Source organism: Oryx dammah, unplaced genomic scaffold, assembly GCF_014754425.2.
Source record: "Oryx dammah isolate SB20612 unplaced genomic scaffold, SCBI_Odam_1.1 HiC_scaffold_23, whole genome shotgun sequence".
NCBI lineage: Eukaryota > Metazoa > Chordata > Mammalia > Artiodactyla > Bovidae > Oryx > Oryx dammah.
In genome coordinates this window covers 104,381,660-104,396,889 of record NW_024070207.1, presented here as the reverse complement: position 1 = coordinate 104,396,889, position 15,230 = coordinate 104,381,660, and positions in this window count along the sequence as shown.

Sequence of the window (15,230 nt, the reverse complement as noted above, 5' to 3'; positions counted from 1 at the left end):
TCAGGATGACCCCAGAGCCAAGATCTTCAGTCTGCAAATCTCAGAGAAGAGAAATGTTGCCCCAAGGGCCATTTACAAAGTGAGAAGTCCTTCAATAAGGAAAACTTGGCTTCCGGCAACCTGAGTAGCTGGAATGGACTAATTGAAGACTAGCCAATTAGCTTCCAAGTTAAAATTCCCAGGACCCCTTAGATTGCACCCAGGCTCCTGGATTGAAGAGAGATTTGATACCTTGGCTCCTGCATTGATTGGCCTTGCAGTAAAGCTCTTTTCTCTAATGCTCTTGCCATAAGTATTGACTTCTCTGAGCATCGGGCAGTGAGCCCATGTTCAGTGAGTTTGGGCAGCCCAGTTGAGATTTAGGACTTGTGACCATCTGCCGGAGGCACTGTAGCCCCTGGCAGAGTGTGAGTTCTCAGCACCCACCCTGAGTGGCCACCTCGATTGAGTTTTGTCTAGAGAGTCATCTTTCGATTTCCTGCTTCCTCACCATGGCACTCCGTGATCCTCAGGATCCTTTCACTTTTAAGAAAAGAAACAGCTCCTAGAGCAGACATCTTTGAGGTGAGTAAACTCATTATCATGTCCCTAAAGCTAAATGTGCTAAATGTAGTTAAAATGTGTCTTTGGTCTGATAATCTAATCGGGACTGTGGGTTAGACAGGGTGAGATGGTTGGATGGCATCACCGACTCAGTGGACATGAATTTGAGCAAACACCAGAAGATAGTGAAGGACAGGGAAGCTTGGCATGCTGCAGTCCATGGGGTGGCACAGAGACAGACATGAGAGAGCGACAGGAACGACAACAACACTGTGGGTTAGAGTCCCACCTAGGGGATTTTCTTCTGTATGTTTAGAATCCAAGGCTACAACTGTGGGTTAGAGACCCACCCTAAGAGGACAATGCAAGAGGTTAAATCTGCTGAGGTACTCAAAGGATTGGTTTAGAGTTCTGAACACTGGGTTAAGGTCTCAGGCCTTTTGATTTGCTTGCCTATGTTGTCTATGTCTGACCACATATATGTGTTGGGATTGCCTAATAGGAGTTGGCTATTGGATCACAGTGGCAAAACTTTATTAAACCTTATATTAGTGAGGGTCCTCTGAATCAGGAGATAAAACGATTTGCTCTTGGACTAGAAACCTTGCATTATGGAGGTGACAGTTTTTCACCCATGCCTTAGGTGATTGCCCAGAGGTATTGTTACAGATGTATATTCCTTTCAAAAAAAGAAAAGTTATTGGAGATTGTTGATTTACAGTCTTTTGTTAGTTTCAGGTGTACAGCAAAGTGATTCATTTATACTTATATTCAATCTTTTCCAGATTATTTTCCCATATATGTTATTACAGAATATTGAATAGAGTTCCCTATACTATATAGGAGGTCCTGTTAAGTTATCTGTTTTATATATTGTTGGTGTGCGTATGTTCATCTCAAGCTTTTAATATTTCCCTCCCCGCAGATTTTCCCCTTTGGTAACCATAAGTCTGTTTTCAAACTGTGCGAGTCTGTTTCTGTTTTGTAAATAAGTCCATTTGTGTCATTTTAAAAAATTAGATTGTACCTATGAGCAATATACTATGGCATTTGTCTTTGTCTGACTTAGTAGACAATCTCTAGGTCCATCCATGTTGCTGAAAATGGCATTCTTTCATTCTTTTTTATGGCTGAGTATTCTTCCATTGTATTTATGTATCACATCTTTTTCATCTGTTGATGGACCTGTAGGTGGTTTCCATGTCTTGGCTATTGGAAACAGTGCTGCAAGGAACATGGGGGTGCTTGTTTCCTATTCGAATTATGGTTTTTGTTAGATGCATGCCCAGATAGTCTATTTTTGAAAATTTATTGGAGGATAGTTGTGTTAATTTCAGGTGTATAGCAAAGTGATTCAGTGATAAATATATGTACATTCATTAATTTTCAGTTTCTTTTCTCATATAGGTTATTACAGAATATTGATTAGAGTTCCCTGTGCTATGCAGGAGGTCCTTATTGGTTATCTATTTTATATATAATGGTGTGTGTAAGTTCATCTCAAGGTCCTGGTTTATCCCTCCCTCACTACACTTCCCCTTTGGTAACTGTAAGATTGTTTTCAATATCTATAACTCTGTTTTGTAAATAAGTACACTTTATTACTTTTAAAAATTAGATTACACATATGAGGGATATACTTGTCTTTGTCTGACTTACTTCACTTAGTAGGACAATCCCTAGGTCCATCTGAGTAATATTGCTTTGTATTTCTGGACCACATATTTATCTGTTCCTCTGTTCATGAACATTTAGGTTGCTTTCATGTCTTGGGTATTGTAAATAATGCTGCAATGAACATTGGGGTGCTTGTACATTTTTCAAACTATGATTTTTCTCTGGATATACTCCCAGGAAGGGCATTGCTAGATATTATGGTAATATTATTTTCTGTTTTATTTTATTGGAGTATAATTGATTTACAATGTTGTGTTAGTTTCAGGTGTATAATAAAGTGATTCAGTTATACATACATATGTATTAATTCATTTTTAGATTCTTTTCTCATTCAGGTTACTACAGAATATTGAGTAGTGTTCCCTGTGCTATACAGTAGGTTGTTTTTGGTTATCACTGTTATATATAGTAATTGTGTATGTGGGCTTCCCAGGTAGTGCAGAGGTAAAGAATCCACCTACCGGTGGTGGAGACACAAGAGAAGTGGGTTCAATCCCTGGGTTGGGAAGATCCCCTAGAGCAGGAAATGGCAACTCACTCCAGTATTCTGGCCTGGAAAATTCCATGGACAGAAGATCCTGTTGGACTACAGTCCATGGAATCAAAAAGAGTCAGACATGATACTTGTGTATGTTTATCTCAAGCTCCTAATGTATCCCTCCCCCAACATTTCTCCAATGGTAACCATATGCTTGTTTTCGATATCCAGACATTTGTTTCTGTTTTGTAAAGAAGTTCATTGGTGTCGTTTTAAAACAATTAGATTCCACGCGTAAGTGATATCATATGATATTTGTCTTTCTCTCTGTTCCTTTACTTATATGACATTCCCTAGGTCCATTCAGGTTGCTGCTGCTGCTGCTAAGTCGCTTCAGTCATGTCCGACTCTGTGTGACCCCATAGATGGCAGCCCACCAGGCTCCCCCATCCCTGGGATTCTCCAGGCAAGATCACTGGAGTGGCTTGCCATTTCCTTCTCCAAGGCAGGAAAGTGAAAAGTCAAAGTGAAGTCGCTCAGTCATGCCCAACTCTTAGCGACCCCATGGACTGCAGCCCACCAGGCTCCTCCATCCATGGGATTTTCCAGGCAAGAGTACTGGAGTGGGGGTGCCATTGCCTTCTCTGCCATGTTGCTGCACATGGCATTATTTAATTCATTTTTATGAGTGAGTAGTATTTCACTTTATATATGTACCACATCTGCTTTATTCTTTCCTCTGTTGATGGACATTTGGGTTACTTCCATATCTTGGCTAGTATAAATAGCGCTGCAATGAAGATTGAAGTGCATGTACATTTATGAATCATGGTTTTCTCTGGATATGTGCCAGGAGTGGGATTGCTGGATCATATGGTAACTCTGTTTTTAGTTTTTCAAGAAACTTCCATAATGTTCTCCATAGTGACTGTACCAATTTTCATTCCCACCAACAGTGCAAGAGAGTTCCCTTTTTTTCACACTCTCTCCATCATTGACTGTTTGTAGAATTAGAGATGATGACGATTCTGGCTGGTGTCAGGTGATACCTCATTGCAGTTTTGATTCACGTTTATCTGATAATTAGTGATGTTGAGCATCTTTTCATGTGCTCTTTGGATATCAGTATGTCTTCTTTGAAGGTGTGTTTATTTATATCCTCTGCCAATTTTTGTTTGGATTTTTTTATTTGATATAGAGTGTATGAGCCTTTTATATATTTTGGAGATTAATCCCTTGTTTGCTTTAATTGCAAATATTTCCTGTCATTCTGTGAATTGTCTTTTTCTTTATGGTTTCTCTTGCTCTATGGAAGCTTTTAACTTTAATTAGATGTCACCCGTTTATTTTTGTTTTTATTTTTATTACTCTAGGAGATGAATCAGAAACCATATTGCTAAAAAAAAAAAAAAAGTACTACTGGAGAGAACAAGATGCCAGAGGAGTAGGTGGATGTGGAGTACATCTCTCTCCATGGATACATCAGGAATACACCTTCAGACACAGAAATGCATGCAAAACACCAGCTGAGAGCAGATATGAGTACCTGACCAGTGGAAAAGAATATATAGACCCATGCAAAACTCGGTAGGACGAAGGAACTAGGAGGAAAAACAGGAGTGTTAATAGGATAGGACCTCCTTTTGGTGGGTAGGGGAACCGAAGCAGAGGTCTGATACCCAAATCAGGACAATTGTCTGAGTCAGAGGAGAAACATTTAAGGCTAAGAGTGAAACAGCTGATCTGTGGCAGCCTAAATGAATGAGAATCACACAGTCCTTGTAGCAGCCATATATACCCTGGACAGCTGGGAGCTTAGGGATTGTGGAGCAATCTCAGGGTGAGGGCTGCTGTTGACCATAGAGAGATGGATCAAGAGGATGTGAGGGAGGAAACTGTGGTGGGAGATGCCTGTGGAGGTAAGCCAGGTAGCCATGGAAGCAAGGTGATACTGCTGAGTCATGTGTAGGAGGTGGACCCGTCACCATAGCCTCTCTCCCCTCACATGCCGGCATTGGCACCCGAACAATAGAGAGGCTGGCACATAAAACACTTGATGCTCTGAACTACAGAGTAGGACCCCACCCAGGGTGCTCCTTGAAGTGACTGATGCCCTGAACAACAGAGAAGGACCCCAGGCAATGGCGCCCTCTTAAGTGCCTGAATGGTCAGAGCTAGGGAGAAAGACTGGCCAAAGAGACCTTCTGATAGCCAGCTACAAGAGGCTCGAAAAAAGACTGATAGGGCCATAACTCCTGCCACGGGGGCAGTCCATGTCCCAACACACTTGGCACGGCCAGGGTCCCTGCAAGCCAAGCAGCTGTGCCACCTTCACGCTCAATTCTCACTGGGGCAGAGCTGCCACAGGCAAAAAAATCTTGCATCTGCGTGCAGGATGGCTTCGGTGGTGTCAGACTCTTTGCAACCCTGTAGACTTTGCCCTTCCAGGCTTCTCTGTCAGGGGATTCTCCAGGCAAGAATGCTGAAGCATATTGGCCAATACTGGTTGCCATATCCTTCTAAAGCACTATATTTCCTGCTGCCCTAGCCACAACTCTCCTGAGTACCAGGTGCTGCCAGAAGCCCTGTGACCCAAGCAGCTGCACCACCTCCACACCTGGCCCTCACAGGGGCAAACCCAAGCCCTCCAGGGAAACCTCAGGAGCAAACCCCAGGGGATGACCCACATGCAGAGGTGGAAATAAAATCGCAGTTGAAACCTAGGGGCAGTGTGGCTAAGGAAGAAGACCCCAAACCTTCCGACCAGCTATACAAGCTGCAGATTAAATCCACACGATCAACTAGGCAGACTCTGTGTCTATGGAATATATGAAAGGTCATTGAAAGCTCCCACAAAAGAAAACGTACTAGTTCTGACAGCTGTGGACATTGGAGGCAAGAACACAGAGTAGTAGGACTGGATTAGAATCTGAGCTGCCCCCACAGCAGGTCCAGAGGTCAGCACAATGTTGGAGGGCATCCTGGGGAGGTGGGGTGGACTGTGACTCCCAGCGAGGGAAAGAACTCTGACAGCAGTGACTCAAGAAAACATTCATTATTCTTATTTTTTGACTTGTTCTGTAGATTCTTTTGGATTTTTTTCTTCTTTTTCCTCCTCCTCCCCCACCCCCGTTGTAGTTGTCGATTTTAGTGGCACAATGAAATCTAATTAAGATTTTGAGCTTTTTTTTTTTTTTCTTTTCGCAGTCACATTTTTTATTGTTGTTATAAACCCCTGCCTCTACATTGGGCTTTTGCAGTTATGGGAAGTTTTCCTTATTTTTTTCTTTTCTCTTTTTTTTAATTTTACTTTTTACTTTTTTAAACCTATTATTATCTTTTCTAAATTTATTTCTTTATTTGTTTTCCTAATGTTCTGTCCCCCTTGCAGTTAATCTTTAATGTATATAAATCTTTATCTACCTCTATTTCACTTTGCATATCCATTCTTTCTTTCTTTCCTTTCCTCTCAGCGTATGTTAGTTTTATTTTCATTGCTTTATTCCCCAGTTGGCACCTTGCTTTATTTTTGTTTTCCAGTTTGTGCTTTAGTTAGTTTTGTTCTGCTAGACATAATTTTTGGTTTCCTTTGTTTGCCAGGTCAATCTACTATACTTTATTTTCGTTGGACTGTTTTGATTTTGCTTATGGGTATATATATTCAGTCAGACTTTTTATTGTCATAAACCTCTGCATCTACATTGGGCTTTTGCAGTTCTGTGAAGTTTTCCTTTTTTTTCCCCTTTTTTCTGTCTTCTTCCATTATTTTTTTGTTTTCTCTTTTTTTATACTTTTGATTTTTAATTTTTTAAAACCTATTTTTTTTACATTGATTCCATTGTCTGCTTTTCCTACTGTTCTTTTCCCCTTGCAGTTAATCTTTATATAAACTTTCTTCATCTACCTTTGTTTAACTTTGCATAACTATTCTTTCTTTCTTTGCTTCATTTCCTCTCAAAATATTTGTTAGTTTTGTTTTCATTGCTTTATTCCCCACTTGGCACCTTGCTTTAGTTTTGTTTTCCACTTTGTGCTTTAGTTAGTTTTGTTCTTAACTGGTAAATATAATTTTTGATTTCCTATGTTCACCAGGTCAAATAAATTCTACTTTATTTTTTTGGAATGTTTTGACTTTGCTCATGGGTGTATATTCAATTATTTTAATTATTCTTTTCCTGATTTTCTAACAACCATTTGTCTGGGGTTCATCTTTGGTTTCTTGTTTGGGGGTATTTCCTTTAATCTCACTTAATGCTACAAGAAACCACTTGTGGAATCTTCTTTCCTGACCAAAGATCAAGCCCTGAGCCTTTGGAGTGGGAGCACTGACTCCAAGACCCTAGACTCCCAGAGAACTAACTCTAGGGAGTATCAAATACTGAGAACTCACACAAAGAAAAATGCTTGAAGACCCAGCATCACCCAACCACCAGTAGCACCCTGAGCAGGATGCCTCAACTAAACAACAAACAAAACAAAAATACAAACCCAATCATCAGCAGACAGGATTACCACCTCACTCAGCCTTGCCCATCAGAGGAAAAACAAACAAACAAACAAAAACTCAGCACAAATCTCACCCTATACAAAGCTTACACAAACCACGGAACCAACCTTAAGAGGGAAGAAACCAAAAGCAAGAAAAAACACAACCTTGAAGCCTGGGAAAAGGAGACCTCAAACACGATAAGTTAAAAAAAAAAAAGGCAGAGAAATAATACACAAATGAAGGAACAAACTAGAAACAGAGAAGTCCAAATAAATGAAGAGGAAATAGTCAAACTACCTGAAAAAGAATTGAAAATAATGAGAGTAAAGATGATCAAAAACCTTGAAAACAAAATGGAGAAAATGCAACAATCAATTAACAAAGACCTAGAAGAATTAAAGAATAAAAATACAGAGACAAAGAACACAATTACTAAGTTAAAAATACTCTAGAAGGAAACAAGAGCAGAATATCTGAAGCAGAAGAACTAATCAGTGAGCTGGAGGATAAAATGGTAGAAATAACTTCTGAAGAGCAGAATAAAATAAAAGAATGAAAGGAACTGAGGATAGTCTCAGAGACCTCTGGGACAACATCAAACGCAGCAATTATAGGGGTCTCAGAAGAAGAAGAAAGAAAGAAAGAGTATGAGAAAATTTTTCAAGAGATTATATTTGAAAATTCCCCCGGCATGGAAGAGGAAATAGTCAGTGAAGTCCAAGAGGCACAGAGAGTCCCATACAGGATAAACTCAAGGAGAAACATGACAAGACACATACTAATCAAACTAATAAAGACTAAACACAAAGAATATTAAAAGCACCAAAGGAGAAGCAACAAGTAACATACAAGGGAAACCTCATTGTCTTAATAGCTGATCTTTCAGGAGAAACTCTGCAGGCCAGAAGGGAAGGGCAAGATATATTTAAAGTGCTGAAAGGGAAAGATCTACAACCAAGATTACTGTACCTGGCAAGGATCTCATTCAAAATTGATGGAGAAATAAAAAGCTTTTCAGACAAGCGAAAGTTAAGAGAATTCAGTACCACCAAACCAGCTTTCCATCAAATGTTAAAGGGACTTATATAGTCAAGAAATACAACAGAAGAAAAAAGATCTACAAAATCAACCCCAAACAATTAAGAAAATGGCAATAGGAACATATATATCAATAATTACTTTAAACGTAAATGGATTAAAGCCTCCAACCAAAAGACATAGATTGGCTGAATGGATACAAAAACAAGACCCATATATATGCTGTCTACAGGAAACCCACTTCAGACCTAAAGACACATGTAGACTCAAAGTGAGAAAATGGAAAAGTATATTCATGCCAACTGGAAGCAAATGAAAGCTGGAGTAGCAATCCTCATATCAGACAAAATAGACCTTAAAATAAAGAAGATTACAAGAGATAAGAAAGGACACTACATAATGATCAAGGGATCAATCCAAAAGGAAGACATAACCATTGTAAATATCTATGCATCCAACATACAAGCACCTCAATACATAAGACAAACACTAACAGACATAAAAGGAGAAATTGACAGTAACACAATAATAGTAGGAGACTTTAACACCCCACTCACACCAATGGACAGATTATCAACAGAAGATTAATAAGGAAGCGCAAGTCTTAAATGATAAATTCAATGAGATAGATCTCATTGACATTGTCAGGACATTCCATCCAAATGCAGAAGAATACACCTTCTTCTCAAGTGCACATGGAACATTCTCCAGGAAAGACCACATCATGGGTCACAAATCAAACCTCACCAAATTTAAGAAAACTGAAATCATATCAAACATCTTCTCTGACAACAATGCTATGAGACTAGATATCAATTACAAGAAAAAAAAAACTGTAAGAAACACAAACACATGGAGATTAAACAACATGTTTCTAAATATCCAACAGGTTACTGAAGAAAGCAAAAGAGAAATCAAAAAATTTCTGGAAACAAATGACAATGAAAACATGACAACTCAAAACCTATGGAATGCAGCAAAAGCAGTTCTAAGAGGGAAGTTTATAGCAATATAATCCTACCTCAAGAAACAAGAAAAACATCAAATAGACAACCAAACTTTACACCTAAAACAACTGGAAAAAGAAGAATAACCCCCCAAAATTAGTAGAAGGACAGAAATCACAAAGATAAAGCAGAAATAAAAAGAAAGAAACAACAGTAAAGATTAATAAAACTAAAAGCTGGTTATTTGAGAATGTTAACAAAATTGACAAACCTTTAGCCAGACTCATGAAGAACAAAAGAGAGAGGAACCAAATCAACAAAATTTGTAATGAAAAAGGCAATGTTACAACAGACAATGTAGAAATACAAAGGATTATAAGAGACTATTATGAACAACTCTATGGCAATAAAATGAATAACCTGGAAGGAAAGGAATGGGCAGATTATAGATAAGTTCAATATTCTAAGACTGAACCAGGAAGAAATAGAAATTATGAATAACCCAACTACAAGCAGTGAAATTGAAGCTGTCATCAAAAATCTCCCAAAAAACAAAAGCCCAGGAGCAGATGGATCACAGGAGAATTCTATCAAACATTTAGAGAAGAGCCTATCCTTCCAAAACTCTTTCCAAAACTTGCAGCGAGAGGAATGCTTTCAAACTCATTCTACTAGGCCACCATCACCCTGATACCAAAACCAGACAAAGACAACACACAAAAAGAAAACTGCAGGCCAATATCACTGATGAACATAGATGCAAAAATCCAGAACAAAATTTTAGCAAACAGGATTCAGCAACACATCAAAAAACTCATACAGCGTGATCAAGTTGGGTTTATTCCAGGAATGCAAAGATTCTTCAATATACGCAAATCAATCAATGTGATATACCATATTAACAAATTGAAAGATAAAAACCATATGATAATCTCAATAGATGCAGAAAAAGCCTCTGACAAAATTCAGCACCCATTTATAATTAAAATTCTTCAAAAAATGGGCATAGAAGGAACCTACCTCAACATAGTAAAGGCCATATATGATAAGCCTACAGTAAACACTATTCTCACTGGTGAAAAATAAAAGCATTCCCCGTAAGATCAGGAACAAGACAAGGGTGTCTATTTTTACCACTGTTATTCAACTTAGTTCTGGAAGTCCCAGCTGCAGCAATCAGAGAAGAAAAAGAAATAAAAGGAATCCAGATCAGAAAATAAGCTCTCACTGTTTGCAGATGACATGATACTGTACATAGAAAAACCTAAAGATAGTATCAGAAAATTACTAGTACTAATCAGTGAATTTAGCAAAGTTGCAGGATACAAAATCAATACACAGAAATCACTTTCATTTCTATATACTAGCAATGAAAAGTCAGAGAGAGAAAAGAAGTAATCAATCCCATTCACCATTGCAACAAAAAAAGTTAAATATCTAGGAATAAACTTACGTAATGAGACAAAAGAACTGTACACAGAAAATTATGAGACTGATGAAAGAAATCAAAGATGACATAAACAGATGGAGAGATATTCCATGTTCCTGGGTAGGAAGAATCAATATTATGAAAATGACTATACTACCAAATGCGATCTACAGATTCAATGTGATCCCAACTAATTTGCCAATGGCATTTTTCACAGAACTAGAACAAAATATTTCACAATTCATATGGAAACACAAAAGACCCTGACTAGCCAAAGCAGTCTTGAGAAAGAAGAATGAAGCTGAAGGAGACTACAAAGCTACAATCATCAAGACAGTATGGTACTGGCAAAAAAAAAAAAAAAACAGAAATATAGACCAATGGAACAAAATAGAAAGCCCAGAAATAAACCCATGCACCTATGGGTACCTTATTTTTGACAAAGAAGGCAAGAACATACAAGGAGCAAACAGAGTCTCTTCAATAAATGGTGTTGGGAAAACTGGACAGCTATGTATAAAAGAATGAAATGTAACAACTGACAAAGGATTAATTTCCAAAATATACAAGCAGCTCCAAATAGGGAAAGGAGTACATCAAGGCTGTATATTGTCACCCTGTTTATTTAATTTATATGCAGAGTACATCATGAGAAACGCTGGGCTAGATGAAGCACAAGCTGGAATCAAGATTGCTGAGAGTAATATCAATAATCTCATATGTAGTTGACAGCACCCTTATGACAGAAAGTGAAGAAGAAGTAAAGAGCCCCTTGATGAAAGAGGAGAATGAAAAAGTTGGCTTAAACCTCAACATTCAGAAAACTAAGATCATGGCATATGGTCCCATCACTTTATGGCAGATAGATGGGGAAATAGTGGAAACAGTTACAGACTTTATTTTTGGGGGGCTCCAAAATCACTGAGGATGGTGACTGCAGCCACGAAATTAAAAGAGGCTTGGTCCTTGGAAGAAAAGTTATGACCAACCTAGACAGCATATTAAAAATACCAACAAAGGCCCATCTAGTCAAAGCGATGGTTTTTCCAGTAGTCATGTATGGATGTGAGAGTTGGACTATAAAGAAAGCTGACCGATGAAAAATTGATGCTTTTGAACTGTGGTGTTGGAGAAAACTCTTGAGAGTCCCTTGGACTGCAAGGAGATCCAGTCAGCCCATCCTCAAGGAGATCAGTCCTGGGTGTTCTTTGGAAGGACTGATGCTAAAGCTGGAACTCCAATACTTTGGCCACCTGATGCAAAGAGCTGATTCACTTGAAAAGACCCTGATGCTGAGAAAGCTTGAGGGCAGGAGGAGAAGGGGATGACAGAGGATGAGATGGTTGGATGGCATCACCAACTCAATGGACATGAGTTTGAGTAAGTTCTAGGAGTTGGCGATGAATAGGGGGGCCTGGCGTGCTGCAGTCCATGGGTCGCAAAGAGTCAGATAAAACTGAGTGACTGGACTGAACTGAACTGAACTGAACTGAACAAGCAGCTCATACAACTCAATGCCAGGAAAACAAGCAACCCAATCAAAAAGTGGCAAAAAGAGCTAAACAGACATTTCTCCAAAGAAGACATACAGAAGGCTAACAAACACACGAAAAGATGCCCAACATCACTCATCATTAGAGAAATGCAAATCAAAACCACAATGCGATATCATCTCACACCAGTCAGAATGGCCATCATCAAAGTCTACAGACAATAAATGCTGGAGAGGGTGTGGAGAAAAGGGAATGCTCCTGTACTGTTGGTGGGAATGTAAATTGATACAGCCACTATGGAAGATGATATGAAGATTCCTTAAAAAACTAGGAATAAAACCACCATATGACCCAGAAATCCCACTCCTTGGCATATACCCTGAGGAAACCAAAATTGAAAAAGACACAGCATATCCCATTGTTCATTGCACCACTGTTTATAATAGCTAGAACATGGAAGCAACCTAGATGTCCATCAACAGATGAATGGATAAAAATGTTGTGGTACATATACACAATGGAATATTACTCAGCCATAAAAAGGAACACATTTGAGTCAGTTCTGATGAGGTGGGTTAACCCAGAACCTATTATACAGAATGAAATGAGTCAGAAAGAGAAAGATAAATATCATATTCTAATGCACATATATGGAATCTAGAAAAATGGCACAAAAGAATTTATTTACAGGGCAGCAGTGGAGAAACAGACATAGAGAATAGACTTATGGACATGGGTAAATGGGAGGGGAGGGTGAGATGTATGGAAAGTGCAACATGGAAATTTATATTACCATATGTAAAATAGCCAATGAGAATTCGCTGTATGGCTCAGGAAAATCAAACAGGGGCTCTGTATCAACCTAGAGGGGTGGAATGGGAAAAGAGATGGGAGGGATGTTCAAAAGGGAGGGGATATATGTATACCTATGGCTGATTCATGTTGACGTTTGACAGAAAACAACAAAATTCTGTAAAGTATTTATCCTTCAATTAAAAAAAAAAGAAATTAAAAAACGTACTTCTGTAACTTTTGTCAGAGTGTTCTGCCTAGGTTCTCCTCTGAGAGTTTTATAGTGTCTGACATTACAGTTTTGATCTTTGATCCATTTTGAGTTTATTTTTGTGTATGGTGTTAGAGACTGTTCTAATTTTATTCTTTTCCATGTAGCTATCCAGTTTCCAGAGTGTCACTTATTGAAGAGACTTTCTCCTTTGGTTTGCTAGTATTTTATTCACTGTTTTTGAATTTATGTTCTTCAGTGTTATTGGCCTGTCATTTTCTTTTTGTGTGTATTTCTCTGCCTGGTTTTGCTATCAAGGTGATGGTGGCCTAATGGAATGACCTTTGGAGTGTTCCTTTCTCTGCAATTTTTTGGAAGAGTTTGAGATGAACAGGCATTAACTCTTCTCTAACTGTTTGATAGATTCACCTGTGAAACCATCTGGTCCTGGGCTTTTAATTGGAAAATTTTAAATCACTGTTTTACAGTACTTGTCATTGGTCTCTTCACATTCTCTGTTTCTTCCTTGTTCAATCTTGGAAGGTTGTACCTCTAAGGATCTGTTCATTTCCTCCAGGTTGTCCATTTTATTTGCATATAGTTGTTTGTAGTAGTCTCCTATGATCCTTTGAATTTCACACAAGTGTATTCTTAATGAAACCAGCCCTGATTACCTTGTAGTGCGAGCATAAATGTAAAATGAGGGACTGTAACGCAAGAAAATTCTCCCCCCACAGAAGAACATACCATGAGCCCATGTTAAAGGAATTTTATACAAATGGACACATTCTGGTGTTTCCTCACTAAAAAGTCTAGTCCTCTTTTGTATCAGCCAGAAGAGTAGGGAGTTAGAATGGAATTGCGTGTGCGTGCGTGCGTGCGTGCGTGCGTGCGTGCGTGTGTGTGTGTGATGTTAAAAATCAAATGTTACCAGGAGAGATAGCCATTGGTTATGCTGCTAAAGGCCATGGGCTACATAGAGGACTTGCGGTGAATGTATTCCCCCTGGAAATTGCCCAGACATCTAGATTCGCATGTCTGTAGTCTCTGCTAGAGGGGTAAAATGATTTGGTCATTTACCAGAAAGATTAAACCTCAGCATGCTCAGAAAGGAAGTGAGAAAATCAGTGTTTAGACATGTGTTCTTCTGAGTTGCTCTCTGAAAGTCAGCTCTGCCTGAGTCTAAGACAGCTTCCTGTTTCACTTTCCTAAATGTGATGCAATCACTCTTTCACCCTCCTCCTCACTAGGTAAGATTTTCAAGGTGGAGAGTGAGACAGAGCCTGAAATTCCATGGGCTTCTCTTCAGTAGACAAGCTCGTCCTCAGCACATGGCAGGGTGGAAATATTAGGATCCTCTGACCAAATGGGCTCCAGTCATGGAACTGGATAAATTCCTTAGAAGTTGGGTAGCATGTGTGACTCTCAAGCTACGGTATGACAGCCACCTCTAATGGAAAACTTTTCAGGGTTCTTTAAGTGAACCCTCAAATCCAAATTGGTCACCTTGAGACTGTCCATTCTTCTCAGTGGCTTTCCAGGGAATTCATACAGCTAACTCTTCCCAGAAACCAAAGTAGGAGATGGAATTGGGTCCTAAATTAAGGAGAGATGCCTCTAGTTTGCCCCTTTTTCTCCTTAAAGTACCAAAGTGCTCTGAGCCAAGATAGGTATGTCCTGATGGCTTTCCTACAGCTCCCATAAATGCAAGGGTTTTCCAGGGGAAGCCAACATTTCTGCCTCATCCAGAGACCTCAAGTTCCTAATAAGAGTGCTGGTTGATGTCGGCTGCAATCCATGAAGGCTGGGAAGAGGCATCAAGCATCGGTTAAAGACAGTTGGTCCAGGCTCTCTGCTGGTCAAGATGTAAACTATTTTGAGCACTAGAGTGGAAGAAATCGGTCAGTCAACTGCAGAGCTCAGTTAGGACTGATGAGTGGCCAGGAAGAGCCAAGACAGCTGACCCAATAGTAATAAATTCCATCCAGGCACCAAAACTCCAAATTTAAAGCAATAGTCTGTAAAGAGACATGTGAAGGAAGCAAAGCCTCTGATAATTGCCTTTCTTAAATACCAGTTAATCCAACCTTGTCAATGCTTATATAACACTCCAGTCCTGGTGGTACAAAAATC